This window comes from Malaclemys terrapin, chromosome 10 (assembly GCF_027887155.1).
Source record: "Malaclemys terrapin pileata isolate rMalTer1 chromosome 10, rMalTer1.hap1, whole genome shotgun sequence".
Lineage (NCBI taxonomy): Eukaryota > Metazoa > Chordata > Testudines > Emydidae > Malaclemys > Malaclemys terrapin.
Window position 1 is genome coordinate 63670463 of NC_071514.1, and position 17752 is coordinate 63688214.

Genomic DNA, 17752 nt, shown 5'->3' on the forward strand with positions numbered 1-17752 from the left:
CCGCGGCATCTTTCGGGGGGCCTGCTCTCCCTCCTCATCAGAGGGGAGGGAGAGAGCCCGCGACCTGCGGGCACCGCGCTTCCCCCGGACGGTCACCCAGCCCCCCGAGGTGGAAGAGGAGGTGGAGGGCCGGTCAGCAGGGGCAGGGCCAGAGGGCAAGGGCGATGGCTCCGGGGCTCGGGGCGGCAGGGTCGGAGGGACAGCAGGGGCGAGGGAAACCTCCCCCTGGGGCGGGCCCTTCCCCGCGGCCGGCGGAAGCCGCCCCGCCCTCTCCTCCACATGCCCCGCCGATCCAGGGTCGGCGACGGCAAGGCCCGCCCGCCCGGCCGTCTCCGCGGCCAGAGCGGGAACCGCGGCAGAAGGAGGAGGGGCGGCGGCAGCAGCAGTGTCCGAACCGCCAGGGTTGCCGGCGACGACAGGGCCGGCACCCTCCCGGGCCCCGGGGGTCTCGGACGCCCCTCCAGGCCGGGCCAGGGGACAGTCCCTCCGGACATGCCCCGGCGCCCGGCAGAGGAAGCACCGGGCCTCCCCCGTCGAATAGTGGACCCGATAATGGACCCCCCGGTAGGGCACCAGGAAGGACCCCTCGAGCGCCACTCCGGCACCCGCCGCCGGTGGCAGCTGAAGCTGGACCTGCCGGCGGAAAGACAGGATGTGCCGGAGGGCAGGGTCCTTACAGCCCAATGAGAGAGAGCTCAGAATGGAAATGGGCTTCCCCAGGGTGGAGAGGGCCGGCAACAGGGCGGCGTTGGGGAGGTAGGGCGGGACGGAGGTCAAAAGCACCCGTACGCCCAGGTCCTCCAGGGGTTCCAAGGGCACAAACACGCCTCCCACCGCCAGGCCTCGTTCCACCGCCTCCTGCGCAGCGGCCACCGACGCCAGGAAGAACACGGCCTTCCCGTACATCTTGGAGGCCGCCACGATGGCCGTAGGCCCCACCACCCTCGCCAAGGCCCGCACATAGGTCTCAATGTGGGGCGAGGCAGGCACCAAATGGCAACGGACGCCATGCCTCCTAGTCAGCGAGGGGAAGGGGCCGTGGTCACCAGGGACAGGCCCAAAGGCGGCGGTCGGGGCGGACGACGGGGCGGCACGCAAAGAGGCGGCGGCCACCTGGGCGTATGCTCTGGGGGCCGGAGGTGGAGCGCCACCAGAGCTGGTGGAAGGGACGGCAGGAGAGGGAGGGGCCGCGGCCGGTGTTGGGGCCGCAGCGGGGACCGTAGCCCTGCCCGCAGGAGGTCTGGCTCCACGGGCGGGGCCCTTGCCCTTCTTCCTCCCTTGGCCCTTCCTGCCGGTGGAGGGGGCAGCCGTGGCAGCGGCGGTATCCGGGACAGGGCCAGCCGAGGGGCCGGCCACTGGGGTGGGCGGGGACGACGGGGCAGGGGCAGGGGCAGGGGCAGGGGCAGGGGCAGAGTCCCCCGCCATCACAACCTGCAGCCGCTCCTCCCCTCTAGGCAAAAGACAACACAAAGGGGGGGGGGGTGAACAGTGCAAAAGGGGAGGGGGCAACAAAAAGGGGGCACAAGTGCGCGCGGGGGGGGCGAAGGGGGGGGGTGCACCGGAGCAGCGGCTCGGAAACAGAATGGAATGTCCAGCCAGCTGCAGCCCAAGGACAAGGAGGGGTAGGAGGAAAAACTCCAGCCAGCCGCAGCCCAAGGACAGGGCCGGGAACACAGCCAGCAGGCTAGGAACCGAGGGGGGGGGGAATGGGCACCAAACAAAATAAACCGAAGGGGCTCAAAAGGAGGGGGGTAGGGTAGGGCCAACTAATACAAAGGGGGCTACAGGGAGGGGACCCCACCAGCGAAACGTAGTTGGGGGGCAGGAGAAGTCCAGGGCGAAGGAAAAGGTGCACCCACAGCGTTCGCGAAGCGCAGGCTCCGCCGTTCACTGCTGCAAGTAAACAGTCCCGGACGATGGAAATGGCGGGGGGAGCAAACAGCCCTGCCGAGGGGCGAAAAGCAGGTCCAGGTGGCACGCGGGGCGGTGGAGGGGTTGTCGGCAGCTGTCGGCGGTGGGGGTGGTGGTAGAGGGGGAGTAGATGAACGAAGGGGGGGGCACCGCACCCCCCCCGCACCCCCTTCAACAGTCCGCTACGGGGGACGGGACAGCAGGATCCCAAGTCGACCTCGGAGCTTCCTGGCAAGCGACGGCTTCCAGTCCGAGGAATTACAAACGAGAGGCTCAGTACCGTCCACACTCCTAACGCGACTGGGGGCACCACCACCCCAGGAGCAAAGATGGCAAAGTCACTCAAAACACAGTCCTCAAACAATCCCCTCCACAATCTCCCGAACCAGGGACGCAGTCTCTTCGCACTCCGCGACGGAGGCAGCGGCTCCCACACAGGAACAGCAGCAGCAGCGAGCGGCAGTCAGCCGGCCGGGCAACCGGCCAGGCAGGCAAGCAAGCAGGCGGGTGGGCCCCCAGATGGTATCGGTGTTGGCGTTGGGGGGCCGATGCTTCTCCCTCCGGAGGCGAGGGCGAGGGGGGGGGCAGGCCGGCAAGGCCCCCCCCTCCGCACTCCTCACTCACGCACGCAGCAGCAGCAGCGGCAGCAAAAGCAGCAACAGCAGCAGCAGAAAGGGGCCAGGGAGGACGGAGGGAGAAGGGAGCACAGAAAACTCCAGCCGGCTCCCGACGGCCCCTGAGGGAGAGGAGCCTGAATTGGCACCCAAGTGGGCGGAGCCACCGCCACCTGTTCCCGCCCCCCGGAAGTCAAGGGGCGGGACAGGAAGTATAAGAGCCAGGCCCCAGCCCTCAGTTAGAGCCCAGCAGCCGGAGAGGCCAGACGTGCCGGTGCGAGCTCCGGCGAGACCAAGGCTTCCCAGAGCCAGGTACCCGGACACGGACGGACCGAGCTGCCCCAGAGCCAGATACCCGGACACCGACCGACCGGACCTCCCCAGAGCCAGGTACCCCGACGCGGATTGGCCAAGCCTTCCCCAAGCAAGGTACCCCGAGGTAGACTGGCCACCCTTGCCCCAAGCACGGTACCCCGAGGAGGGGCCCGAGCGCCCCCCTGACCGGAGACCGGAGGAGCAACCCGACCCGGACGACCCTCTGCGAAGTGAGGAACCCATGGTGTGGGACCCCGCTGCCGAGCCCAGCGGGGAGCAGGTACAAATGGAGGAGGAAATGGAAATCAGCCCGGGGGTAGCTGACCCCAGTCTAGCTACAACAGAGAGCGAACCCATGTTGGTGTGTTGCGGTCAGGACCCCACCAACATAGCGGCAGACTGACTGCCGCTCTTAGGGCCCCGGGCTGGGACACAGTGGAGTGGGTGGGCCTGTGTCCCCCCTGCCACCCCACTTAACGGGTGGCAGTCTCCCCCTCCAGCCAGCGCTCTGGCACCGCCACTGAGCTATTGCTTGCTGCCCTGAACGAGTGCTTGTTGCCCCACCCTGACTGAGGGTCTGGGGCGTCCCGAGTTTGTCCGTGCTCAGCTCCTGATACCCAGACCTGAACCCGAACCCCTGAACTATTGTTTGTTGCCCCGCCCTGACTGAGGGCCTGGGCCTACTAACTTTGTCTGGGCTCAGCCTGAAGGAGGGTCCTGAGCCCCTGAACTATTGTTTGTTGCCCCGCCCTGACTGAGGGCCTGGGGCTACTAACCCTGCCTGGGCTCAGCCTGAAGGAAGGTCCTGAGCCCCTGGACTATTGTGTGCTGCCCCGCCCTGACTGAGGGCCGGGCCTGAACCCCTGACTTTACTGCTCAGCCTGAAGGAAGGTTCTGAGCCCCCTGGACTATTGTGTGCTGCCCCGCCCTGATTGAGGGCCGGGCCTGAACCCCTGACTTTACTGCTCAGCCTGAAGGAAGGTCCTGAGCCCCCTGGACTATTGTTTGTTGCCCCGCCCTGATTGAGGGCCGGGCCTGAACCCCTGACTTTACTGCTCAGCCTGAAGGAAGGTTCTGAGCCCCCTGGACTATTGTGTGCTGCCCCGCCCTGATTGGGGGCCGGGCCTGAACTCCTGACTTTACTGCTCAGCCTGAAGGAAGGTTCTGAGCGCCCTGGACTATTGGGGGTTGCCCTCCCCTGAATAAGGGCCTGGGACGTCCTGAGTTTGTCAGGGCTCAGCTCCGGATCCACGGAGCTGAGCGCCCGAACTATTGTTTATTGCCCCGCCCTGAGCTAGCGCGGGGGCTTGACTGACTTTGTAATCCCCAGCTCCGGCAGTGAGGACCGGAGCCCGGGCCTGAGTTACTGCCGGACCCTGACGGAGAGCAGGAGCTCATTGCAGAGGCCGTGTACCTTTGGCCTAGTCCCTGCCAGAGGGGCGGAACCCTGAGACCGATCCAGGCCGTGTAGTGAGGCGGCCTGGCCCCCGACGGCCCCTGAGAGGGCCCGACCCCCGCACCGGACGTTTACACAAGGGTAGAAAAGCTGATACAGCTCAGAGTAGGGATGAAAAATGAGTTAAGGGGCCCACAAATAGTTATCCCGGCGCCCCGGCCGGTCGGGGAGAGCGGAGCCACGGCGGGCTCGCCGCCCTCCCCCGGCACTCCGGCCGGCCGGGAAGAGCGGGGCCGTGGCCAGGCTCGTCGTCCTCCCCCCAGCGCTCCGGCCGGTCGGGGAGAGCGGGGCCGCGGCCGAGCTTGGTGCCCTTCCCTGCCGCGCTCCCCGCTGGGGGGCGGGGGGAGGCATTTTTGCCTGGGGTGGCAAAAAAGCCAGAGCCAGCCCTGAAGACAGTCAAGTAGTTTTATTTTCCTCACAGTTAGACTTATGTTCATTTTAGTCATCTTTCATAAAGACTATTAAACTTCCATTAGTTAAACTAGCACAGTAAACAATTAAAACATTTTATAGTTGTCCCAGTCATTTTGATTACAAAAAAACGAAATACAGTTTTATTTTGAAGCACCACCAGGTATTGCCCAGCATAGCTGAGCTGCTTTGCATGAACACTAGACAATTTCTAATCATTGGGATGTTTTCTGAGAACTAGGGTGTGTATTCTGAATCGCTTAAGTGTATCCTAGGTTCAAAAAATGATTAGTAATGAAATCATATCAGAACTTTGGCCAAATATTTCTACAATAGATTATTTAATCTTTATAAAACCTTTTATTTATGATTTTTCACCACAGAGTATTAGCCATGAGCTGGAAACTAAATCTGACAAGTGAATTCCCTCCACAAACTTCACTGAAGAGGTTGGATTCAAACTCCTGCAGTCAAACCCACCCCTAAAATGTTGGGTTTGTGTCAGACACAGACTGGTAAGGCTTACTTTCCAAAGAGAATTTGGATGCAGCCCAAGTTGTCAGAAAGCTCACAAGAACAGATCTTGTAAAATTTCAGCCATTTGGGACAAAAATCTGATTGAAAAGAAGACAAGATTTTAGCACAAGACAAGATTTTAGAACTTCAAACCTAAATCAGAAATTGTAGCCTAAAACCTGAATCCCAAATTCTAGCTCTATATCTCAACCTCCCACTTGGTCCATTCCCTATGTGTATAACAACATCATGGGAAACTACAGAGGCTAATGATCAAAGAAATATAGAAGACAAAAAAAGATTAATAAAACCACATTTTCCACAGATACAGTAAAATGCATCTAACTGAGAATAAGGGATAGAACTGATTAACTGGAATCTCTACCGTTGCTGGCTCAAATTTTCCTGCCCTGGTCAAAGGTGATTTTTTAAAAAACATACTGATTATTTTAATGACTAGTGGTGAAATAGCTAGGTGCGGGTACAAAAGTGAAAGTCAGCAGGGGAAAAGTCCTGATTGATAAGTGCTTTTTGAAAACCACCATTTGCCTATTCACAATGCACATGGCCTAGGTTTACAAGTGCTTTTTGGCAACGATAGAAAAGATAAAGGCTGCATTGTGAATGATCCTTGAATTCAACATTTTGCACAATTAAGTAAGCATTGGATGAGGGCTATGGAGCCCTGTCTCATTTATCCTAAAAAAAAAATCTCAATAGAGAGCATACAAGCATGAACAATCTCTGTATCAGGAACTGGCTCACTTTCTCGCTCCTTGATGGAAATAAAATGGAACCATCAATATTTCAAGTGGAGAGCCAAAATTCTTATCAAGAGTGGATTCAAATAGAATTTTGAGGCTAGTGTAAAGATAATCTCCTTCCACTTTTTCTGAAACCGATCAACGGCAAATTGACCTAATTCAGTTTCAGTCCAACATTTAAATAATCGAATTTTCATCGAAATGAGAGCTGAGCAAAAGTTTTCATCTGAAACATTTTCAACCATGCAGCAACACTGAAACATTTTGCAAATTTGATTTTTTTGAATCAAAAAAAATTTTCATTTAAAGAATTCCTTCATTTCATTTTTTTTAAAAAGCACTTGAAATCTAAATGAACTGTTTCATTTGATCCGAAATGAATCTTCTTGTTGAATTTTCAATTCACAAAAAGTTTCATTTTCAGATTGACCAAAACAATTTTTTTTAAAAATAACCAAAAATCAGTTATTTGCACAGCTCTACTCAAAACATCAGATTTAGCCTCAGTTCTCAACATCCTCCCTTCTTGAGTGCAGACACACTGCATCAACAAATTTGTATCATGAGCTCAGCTGAGGTCTATCCTTGAGGTGCCTCCTTTGGGCCACCACAGGATTAAATTAAGCCACTAAGGAAAAATAGTGGAGAAAAGAGACTGAGTTAAATCACAAGGGGATGTCAGGTCTTAGAGCTCTTGCCACAGACAGCACTGGCAGCAGAATGTTTCTGCTTCCAGCCAGTGTGGTCCCATAACAAAGTGTTCTACACATGTCTCCAGGAACAATTTCATTCCTTAATTTAAATCCATATCATTACCCTTAAATATAAAGAAACAGGAAGTCAGTTTTATGTCCTCCTTACCCTTCTCTGTCTCTGTGGAATGGTGCCCAAAACTTCTGCAGGATATGCCAGCTCCTTACAGTAGGGCAAGAAGAGATAGCCCCATATGGTATGTCTACACAGCAACTAGAGTCTAGGGGTGGGCAAACTACGGCCTGCAGGCCGCATCCGACCCATCAGGGCTTTGGATCGGGCCCGCGGGATTGCCAGCTCCGTGATGCAGTGGGGCTAAGGCAGGCTCCCTGCCTGCCCTGGCCCCGTGCCGCTTCCGGAAGTGGCTGGCACCATGTCCCTGCAGTCCCTGGGGGGGGGGGGCAGAGGGTTCTGCGTGCTGCCCTCACCTGCAGGCACTGCCCCCCGCAGCTCCCATTGGCTGGGAATGGGGAACTGTGGCCAATGGGAGCTTTGGGGGAGGTATCTGCAGGTAAGGGCAGCACGGAGAGCCCTCTGCCCCCCTTCCCCACACAGGGGCCACAGGGATGTGGTGCTGGCCGCTTCTGGGAGCGGTGCGGGGCCAGGGCAGGAAGGGAGCCGGCCTTAGCCCCACTGGCGCCACTGCCACCCCGGAGCTGCTCAAGGTAAGTGGTGCCAGGCTGCAGCCCGCACCCTCAACCCCTCCTGCACCCCGCATGCCAACCCCCTGCCCTGAGTCCCCTGCAGCATCCTGCATCCCTCCTGCACCCCAACCTGCTGCCCTGATTTCCCCAAAACAAAAACCAAGAGCTCACTATTCCATCCCTTATTTACACCACTAAATGCTGCAATGCAAGCACACAGCAGCAGACCTACCCTGGGGAAGAAAAAGTCTGCAGTGGAGTGGAGGGCTAATCCTCTTCCTTCCACCAAAAAACCTGCCCCCTGCAAGGTGGATTGTTGCCTGGGGAAATAAAATTTGGAAAAATTAATTCCCTGCCTCCCATGCTGTTCTACTGCCTGTCCTGTAGCTGTCCCTATCTAAGCTCTTGGGGAGGTCTGCATTATTTGTGGGAGTTTCCACAGGGCTACCAACTCCTTGACACCGAGGAGGTGCAAGTTTCAGCAACCAGAGAGAGGCAGATTGCAGCCAGCCTAGAAATCAAAACAAAACCTATTGTTGTGTACCCTAATCTCATTCTGAATTCTTCCTTATTTCTCTGCAGCACTGCTGGCTCTCTAGCACTTTCAAATGCACCACCTGCCACAACAGTCTGATTTGCAACTTAAAAAAAAGCAACAATTAACCTCTTTCTTTGCCATTAACCTTCAGTGGGGTGGTGCGGCAGAATGCTAAGCAAACAGTAGATGGCATGAGAGCACTCAGGCGGGTTATTCACTACATTTGCCAGAGGAATGCACAGTTGATGTCTGTTTCCACTGATTTCATTCCATTCTCAGTGTTTTAGGAGATTGAGAATTTCTCTAGCTTCCCACACCTTTTGCAGTAAACACACACAAAACCCCCAGGCTTTCCACATTGAAAACATTCACTTCAGCGACCCTGAATTCAGCCGTATAAACCCTTGAAATTAATGGGGTTGCACAGGATGTAAATTAGGGCAGAATTTAATTTAAATATTTTAGGGTTCTGTTTTATCCATTAAACTTGGCAGAATCTTTTGTTCCAATACCTCCTCAGGGTCATCTAAGGGCCTGACCAATCCTCCCTGAATGAGGAGGTCACAGAGCAAGAGAAGCTAGAAACAGAAATGGACTACTAATAAGAATAATCTAAAGATTCTCAACAACTTCAGCAACTGTTAACTTCAGCAACTGGGGCTGCAGCTTGACGCTCCAGGATGATACATGAATGAAAACCTGCACAAACCAAATTATGTTTCTAGAATGATCAGATAAAATATTAGAGACATAAGGTGGGTGAGGTAATACCGTTTATTGGACCAACTTCTGTTGGTAAGAAAGAGAAATTCTCAAACTTACACAGAACGCTTCTTCAGGACATGAAGGTGCATATTTAGTAACTTCAGGTCCCGAAGAAGCACTCTGTGTAAGCTCAAAAGCTTCTCTCACACACATAGAAGTTGGTCCAATAAAACATATTCCTTCACCCACCTTGTCTCTCTAATATCCTGGGACCAACATGGCTGCAACAACACTGCATAGAGGTAATATAGGGTATTTCTATTCCAGTCAGAAACCTCTAATTGGGCATCACTGTCAATAGTCATTCATGCCTGTGCCCACAACAATGGATTCATCCACTTACAGGTACTATACAAACTATACACAATTTACAAAATTTAGAGGAAGATTCTGCCAAATTATTCCAGTTAGCACTTACTAGGTGAGTAGTTCCACTGAAATTAATGAAGCTATTTATGGAATAAGGAGCTACTCACATTCTGAGCAAGGGAATCAGAAGCTGACCCTGTATCAATGCTTGGTTCTTAGAACCCATAAGTATCAACTTAATCTAGTTACACAGCATGTACAATATGTTGTATGCAATACATTATACACATGCACACACACAGTCTGCAACTACTGAATTTAAGAATTCTGAGTTTCTTTCCCCAGCACCCACAAAATCATATGACATATATGTCATTTATGGATTAATGTTGACTTGTTAAAAATCTAAAAAGAAGAAAAGGACTGAGTAATAGCTATGAACTTATTGTGAGCTAATGCGTGGCCCTGTTATTCAAGGATGAATAAAACCAGAACAGCTAAGCACGATTTCCAACATTACATTCTCACTCATCCTGTTCAGCTACACATACGCCCCCACATATCCACTCATACTCTCCGGTCACATTTGTTCCACCCACTGCTTAAGGAGGACACTAAATATATAAACAGAAAATCACTGGGAACACGGATGTGTTCTGCCAAAGCAGCACGCACTGTAAATATGTACTTTTAATCACAGAGCATTTTTTCCTGGCCCTTTAATGTACAGCATGAGTCACAATGTATTATAAGTGAAATATCAATTTGGAAGACTTATGCAATTACATACCAGAAAAAGAAGCAGGGGTCAGGTTAGGGGTTTTCTTCGAGAGATTTAATGAGAAGTCTTTTTTCTACAGCTGCATTTTCCCCGATAGGGGTGGGAAACACACACCTACTCACTGAGATTCTCAGTCAATATATAAAGTTGCTCTAAAGCCCATGGAAAATTAACCAAAATTTGGAAGATTTTGTTAGCAGGGTAATGACTGTGTGGAAATCTGAGCAAAAAAATCTTTTCTCCCACTAGTTTGTTTCAAAGGCTACAGCTCTAAGGGTCAAAACCTTAACACTGCCATGTCAGCCAACCTTTAAAGGACAGCTGCTCTCCAGGAGGCTTCTTCCCAGATCCTCACTCAATTGACCTTTCTTAATGCCAGCTAACATAGTAGCCTCCTCCCCTTCCTCAAATGCCTGGCATACAGCTGAGGTTCTACCTAGGCAGCCCAGCTAGTAGTTCTCCAATCCATTTCCTACACACATCTTACGCCCAGCCACGCATCCTCTTCTCCAGCTCCTTCTCTACTGATGCCCTCTATCTTCTGCCATTGTCTGTCTGCCTGCCTCTTCTTAACTGCCTTCCTGTTCCTCCACATCTTACCACTTTCTGCCCTTCTCTATCTTGTCTCCTACTGTTCGTATCCCCACTTGTCTAGTGGCTCTCTGCTTCTTCTCTTTACAACATCCTCATGTTACCCATCACTCTAGCTGTCCTAACCCCCGTGCCCCTCTACTCATTTGTCCCTCAGCCAAGGAAATGCCTCCTCACAAATTTGCCTGCTGGCAGTGGTTCTGCTCCCAGCCCCACCCCGGCGCTATAAAAGGATTCAGAAATTATGCTGCAAACTTGCTGCAGATTTTCTAAAATTACTGTTTTGTCACCAGTGGAAAAACAGTCAAAACTGGAGCAGAAGGTGGGTAGATTTGTTTTCAGATGCTTGAGTTTTCACAGGGCCTAGAGAGGAGGTTGAAAATATAGGAGACTAGTGGTAAATAGGTGCTTACACAATTTTGCAATCCAGCAACTAAAGACTTACTGAGTTATGCAATCTATGCACATAAATACAGGTGCAGGCAGCTTAGCCTAACTGATTAGACCGAAAAATCAATAGAAAAGAACAATCTGAGAGTACAGGGGGCAATTTCTTCAGCAGACCTTTTCTCCACCTAAAAATGCAGATTGGATTGACCAAAACAAATTTGTGTCAATTTCTGCTAATTGTTTTGGTCTAAACAAAAAAAGAAAAAAAAATCCAGAAAACTTGAAACAGTTCATTTCAATTTTTCAGGCTAGATTCGCAAGGGGATTTAGGTGCGATGCACAAAATCGCACTGGAGGAGATGCTCCCGCATTGGAGTGAAATTCACCACTCACCAAATCTTTATTAAGGCAAGACACTAGCAAGCATGATCTGTTACTCACAAATGGGAAGTGTATTAAGAGGGTTTCACCACACGGTCTCCTCCGGTACAAGAAAATTCACAGCTTCAGCTTCCCTGCATTAGGCTAACTGTTTAGAACTTTGACTGTCTTTCCTCACACATATGTATTCGTTTCTCATTTTCATATCACAAACATGATTATTCTGGATTTTCTTACACATCCTAAGCTTACCCTTAATCACAGCAGGTTTCTATCAGGCTTAAATGTGCTTTTGCTCTAAGCACAAACTCCCAATAGCCTAGTGATTAGGACATTCACCTGGGCTATGGGAGACGCAGGGTCAAATCCCTGATCTGAGTCAGGGACTTGAATACAGGTGACTGCCCTAACTACAGAGTCATTCTCAATCTCTGTGACCCAATGGTATTCAAGCATTTTATGCAAAGAGGAACAGCTTAAATGGAAGAGACTGAAAGAGACTCACTCCAGCATACCCAATAGCCTGGTGGTGAGACTGCTCACAGAGAGGGAGAGCAAGACTTGGATACAAGTCACTGCTCCAGAGAGGGGATTCAACCTGGGTCTCCCACATACCACGGGAGGACCCTAACTACTGGGTACAGGGAATCACCAATCCCACATCTCCTTACTCTATTTCATTCATCTAGCCCACCATTTGAAAAAGCTACTGGGGGGAAGCTGTTCTAGACTCGATTTTAACAAATAGGGAGGAACTCGTTGAGAATTTGAAAGTAGAAGGCAGCTTGGGTGAAAGTGATCATGAAATCATAGAGTTTGCAATTCTAAGGAAGGGTAGAAGGGAGAACAGCAAAATAGAGACAATGGATTTCAGGAAGGCGGATTTTGGTAAGCTCAGAGAGCTGATAGGTAAGGTCCCATGGGAATCAAGACTGAGGGGAAAAACAACTGAGGAGAGTTGGCAGTTTTTCAAAGGGACACTATTAAGGGCCCAAAAGCAAGCTATTCTGCTGGTTAGGAAAGATAGAAAATGTGGCAAAAGACCACCTTGGCTTAACCATGAGATCTTGCATGATCTAAAAAATAAAAAGGAGTCACATAAAAAATGGAAACTAGAACAGATTACAAAGGATGGATATAGGCAAACAACACAGGAATGCAGGGGCAAGATTAGAAAGGCAAAGGCACAAAATGAGCTCAAACTAGTTACAGGAATAAAGGGAAACAAGAAGACTTTTTATCAATACATTAGAAGCAAGAGGAAGATTAAAGACAGGGTAGGCCCACTGCTCAGTGAGGAGGGAGAAACAGTAACAGGAAACTTGGAAATGGCAGAGATGCTTAATGAATTCTTTGTTTCGGTCTTCACTGAGAAGTCTGAAGGAATGCCTAACATAGTGAATGCTAATGGGAAGGAGGTAGGTTTAGCAGATAAAATAAAAAAAGAACAAGTTAAAAATCACTTAGAAAAATTAGATGCCTGCAAGTCACCAGGGCCTGATGAAATGCATCCTAGTATACTCAAGGAGCTAATAGAAAAGGTATCTGAGCCTCTAGCTATTATCTTTGGAAAATCATGGGAGACAGGAGAGATTTCAGAAGACTGGAAAAGGGCAAATATAGTGCCCATCTATAAAAAGGGAAATAAAAACAAGCCAGGAAACTACAGACCAGTTAGTTTAACTTCTGTGCCAGGGAAGATAATGGAGCAAGTAATTAAGGAAATCATCTGCAAACACTTGGAAGGTGGTAAGGTGATAGGGAATAGCCAGCATGGATTTGTAAAGAACAAATCGTATCAAACCAATCTGATAGCTTTCTTTGATAGGATAATGAGTCTTGTGGATAAGGGAGAAGCTGTGGATGTGGTATACCTAGAATTTAGTAAGGCATTTGATACGGTCTCACATGATATTCTTATTGATAAACTAGGCAAATACAATTTAGATGGGGCTACTATAAGGTGGGCGCATAACTGGCTGGATAACCATACTCAGAGAGTTGTTATTAATGGTTCCCAATCCTGCTGGAAAGATATAACAAGTGGGGTTCCGCAGGGGTCTGTTCTGGGACCGGTTCTGTTCAATATCTTCATTAACTACTTAGATATTGGCATAGGAAGTACGCTTATTATGTTTGCGGATGATACCAAACTGGGAGGGATTGCAACTGCTTTGGAGGACAGGGTCATAATTCAAAATGATCTGGACAAATTGGAGAAATGGTCTGAGTTAAACAGGATGAAGTTTAACAAGGACAAATGCAAAGTGCTCCACTTAGGAAAGAACAATCAGTTTCATACATACAGAATGGGAAGAGACTGTCTAGGAAGGAGTACGGCAGAAAGGGATCTAGGGGTTATAGTGGACCACAAGCTAAATATGAGTCAACAGTGTGATGCTGTTGCAAAAAAAGCAAACATGATTCTGGGATGCATTAACAGGTGTGTTGTGAGCAAGACACGAGAAGTCATTCTTCTGCTCTACTCTGCTCTGGTTAGGCCTCAGCTGGAGTATTGTGTCCAGTTCTGGGCCCCACATTTCAAGAAAGATGTGGAGAAATTGGAGAGGGTCCAGAGAAGAGCAACAAGAATGATTAAAGGTCTTGAGAACATGACCTATGAAGGAAGGCTGAAAGAATTGGGTTTGTTTAGTTTGGAAAAGAGAAGACTGAGAGGGGACATGATAGCATTTTTCAGGTATCTAAAAGGGTGTCATAAGGAGGAGGGAGAAAACTTGTTCACCTTAGCCTCTAAGAATAGAACAAGAAGCAATGGGCTTAAACTGCAGCAAGGGAGGTGTAGGTTGGACATTAGGAAAAAGTTCCTAACTGTCAGGGTGGTTAAACACTGGAATAAATTGCCTAGGGAGGTTGTGGAATCTCCATCTCTGGAGATATTTAAGAGTAGGTTAGATAAATGTCTATCAGGGATGGTCTAGACAGTATTTGGTCCTGTCATGCGGGCAGGGGACCGGACTCGATGACCTCTCGAGGTCCCTTCCAGTCCTAGAATCTATGAATCTATGAATTTCCTTTCTTTTTGTTAAATATGCCCAAAGTCAAAAAGAAACTTTTAATCTGGGTCAATACAAAAAGTTTAGTTTGATCCCAAATGAATTTTTTTCTGACTTTTTTGATTCGTCAACAATCCTGGGAAACTGCAGGTTCAGTTCAACCCAAACTGATTTGTTTTTTGTTTATTTCAAAACTGCCAGTGAATGGGAAAAAAACAGTTATTTGTCCAGCTCTCCTTGACTGTCGCTAAGGTAGTGGGCTGACTTATAGGTTGGCTAGACTGCCTTACTGAGCTCTGTAAAGTTAACTATTTTGTAAGGGAAATCAAAGTGGATGTTGTGTAATCAGATCCCTGCTATTAGGGGAATATAATCCTACCAGTGATGGAGCTGGTTGATAGCAAACAGCAGCGTAGAAAGGCATACCAAATCTTCCATTGCTTACAAACTTAGTGCTACCAGGGTTAAGGGATATTTTATTTCTGGGTAGCAGATAAATGTAAGCGTGCCCTCTAGTGAATAAAATGAGCCCCTTTTGTGCACCAAACTGCACTGCATTTTAGGGAAGTATCTTGAAATAGTCAATTATTTTAAATAAAACTGCAAGTGTTAATTACCAGGCTGGAGTCTCTGCATAGATAATGAGACAAAAAATGGACACCTGTTATTGTTAAGCATGCTTAATTCATTGTGTCTAACAAATGGGAAAACACAAATACCAACCTAAGTATATTAAGAAAAGGTCCAATGATCCATAGCAACTGATGTGGTTCCTAACAAATGAATATTCATCTTCTATTTCTAGAAACAGGGCTAGCCATAGATATATGGGCAACCTACGTGATGAAATATTTGGGACTCCACAACGAAGTAGGTATTCTCATCTTTTATCCTTTCTCTTGTCCTTGCCAACTCTGTCCAGTCAACCAGCTGCCTTCACCAATTCCTTATTAGGACAGGGAATTGGTCCTCTAGTATCCTACTTCCTCCTTACCACCCATAATTCAGAGATGAGCTCCCAGAGTAGGTGATTCTTGGCAGCATGACTTGTCTTTGCAGTGGAACTCTTCCTACAATCAGGGTGCTGCTCATGTAGTTTAATACAGCTTATCCAGTCCAGACCACCCGTAAGCACAAACTCTCATCCTTCTTGTACCTGCCCTAGTGACCAGGGAGCATCAGCTCTTTTTCTGTTTCTATTAACAAAAGGGGGACTCAAAATAATTCAGATGGTCACAGAGAAAATCTGTGCATGTTGAAAGGCATTGAAAAAAGCTGCAGTGTAAACCCCACGTTCATGCTAGACTTTCATGTTCAGTGTTGACAAAGCAAGGTGAGGATAGTGCCCAAGCATATTGCCACATTACTTTGAATGCAATCAAAATTGGGGATCATGACAGAAAATTAAAGCCACCTTTGGGCTTTAAAAATTACATACACAAAATACACTGCAGGAATCCATCTAATTGTTAAGGCTAAATCAGAGAAGCACACAAAATCATGTAGTATGTATGCTAGTTATGTTTATATATGCACATAAATGATACAGCTACTTACTCCCATGCAAATGTCTGGCTATAACTATCCAAAATATTTTCTTATTAACAAAGTATTCAGATCAAAAGGTTATGCATGTACAACTCATTACAAATTTTTCTTATGCTTCTCACACTCATTAGATTTATAATTATTCACTGATGTTCCTCAATAACAACAGATAAACATTCTCTTGTTGACAATGAATAATTATCTGGCAGTACCTCTTTCATAAGCCTTATTTTAAAGAGACAATCCTACACGAGTGAGTGAAGTATATATATATATTTTCTCATCTCCAAACTTGGAGACAGGAAGAAATAGTCCCGCAGGGTATAGCGGAAATGATCTTTGGTAGAATGGATAATTCAACTTCTTCTAGAGCCCTGGGCAGGTAACATACGCTAGGATAGAGTGGTGTACATCACGCAAATTATATCCTCCTATTGTAGGAAGTGGGTATTTCTGGACCTCCTTCCTTGTAACTCTGTATTGCTAACCACCATACTTCTTCAGTTGTGACCAAACAATTCTTTATGAATTTTTACAAATTTAACCAGGTTCTTCAGAACAGAAAATGCACATTTCAGAAACCCTGAGTGGCCCAGAAATCCTCTTAAACTACAAAACAATAAAGCAATATTGCAAATATGTTCATATTCTCCATGGTTTACTTATGAAACTTGTGCTTAGTTTCTAAGCACTGAATGGGCAAACAACGTGTACTACTAGAGACAGCCAGTATCACATCGACCTGCATTCAGCCAAGTACTATTTATACCATGGTCTATTTCATGTTGAAATGTTGTAAATTAATCATATTCAAGTAATTTCTAAAAAGTTTTAAAGCTTATTTTAACTGTTTCTTTTATTTTAAACCAATAAAAACCAAGGTTCTGGACATGAGTATTCACAATCTAAACCGATCCACAGGTTCAAAAAAAAAAAAAAAAAAAAAAAAAAAAAAAAGCAGCTACAAGAAAATCCTACTTATTTTACCCCATCCACATCAGCATATGTAGTGCCTGTCATGACACAATAAGCTGGCTAACTGTGGTAAATGATTAGACAAGACAATCCCTTTAACTCTAGCTTCCCCGCCCCAACATACATGCACACACAGACTAACTGTCTCTCATCACACTCCTATTTTAGATTTGAGAAAATCCTCCTTTTAAAATAATTGTAGATAGAGTGGTAAATATAGATGCAATAGCATTTTCAGTGTTTGGAGAAAGGAGTTTTGCCTAGATATTTTCAACATCTTTGTTAGCTTTTTCTTTATTTTTCCAAAAATGCACATAATCTTAGTTACTAATTTTCAATAGAGAAACTGAATTGTTAGCAAAACAAATTATTCTCTTACATAGGAGGATGACAATAAAAAAGGTAAAAGAACTCAGAGTTAGATTTTAGGCTACAAAGGGACATTTTCAGAGAATGACTTTGCATTGGACCAGGGCAGTGTCCAATAGTATTAACCCCAGATTGTGAGACACAGGAACCCTGTATTCTTATCCTGAGTCTGACAATGATTGCCTTTGTGGCCTTGCGTAACTAATGTAACCACTCTGCCTCATTTTCCCCATCTATAAAATGGGAATAATCCTACAACATCTAAGCAATCTTAGAACAGTTGGCCATTGCACACTGAATAAAGAAAAAAATGTAAATAAACATATTGTAATCTGTTCAAGTCTAGGTAATTCATAAAAATAGAGTATGCCATTTTGTTTTATACTGGGTTTTATGGCTTATTTGCTCACTGGCTGGAAGAAGTAAATAATGTTTCTATTATAGGCCACTCTGAATCCAACAGATCAGTAATGGTGCCATGAGCAACTGTTGCTCTACTGCAGACAAAGTTAATGAAACAAGATGATTACATCTATTTCAGCCATTTCATATAACAGAAATTCAATCAATCTACTGGACCATTCACACTTCCAACATCCCCTCATTTGAAAATTAAAGCCTTGATATTTATGAAGTGGGGCCACTGTCCTGTGACACTGTTCTATTCCAATTACATTGTCCTTTAGTTATACTGAAAAGTATTCGTT

The 17752-nt window shown here is 47.6% G+C and overlaps 1 protein-coding gene across 1 annotated transcript in view; it reads right to left on the bottom strand.

Moving 5' to 3' along the window:
- The window catches only part of GRIN2A (glutamate ionotropic receptor NMDA type subunit 2A), a 295359-nt gene that overhangs the window by 22168 nt on the left and 255439 nt on the right, over positions 1 to 17752 (bottom strand). The window lies entirely within an intron of this gene.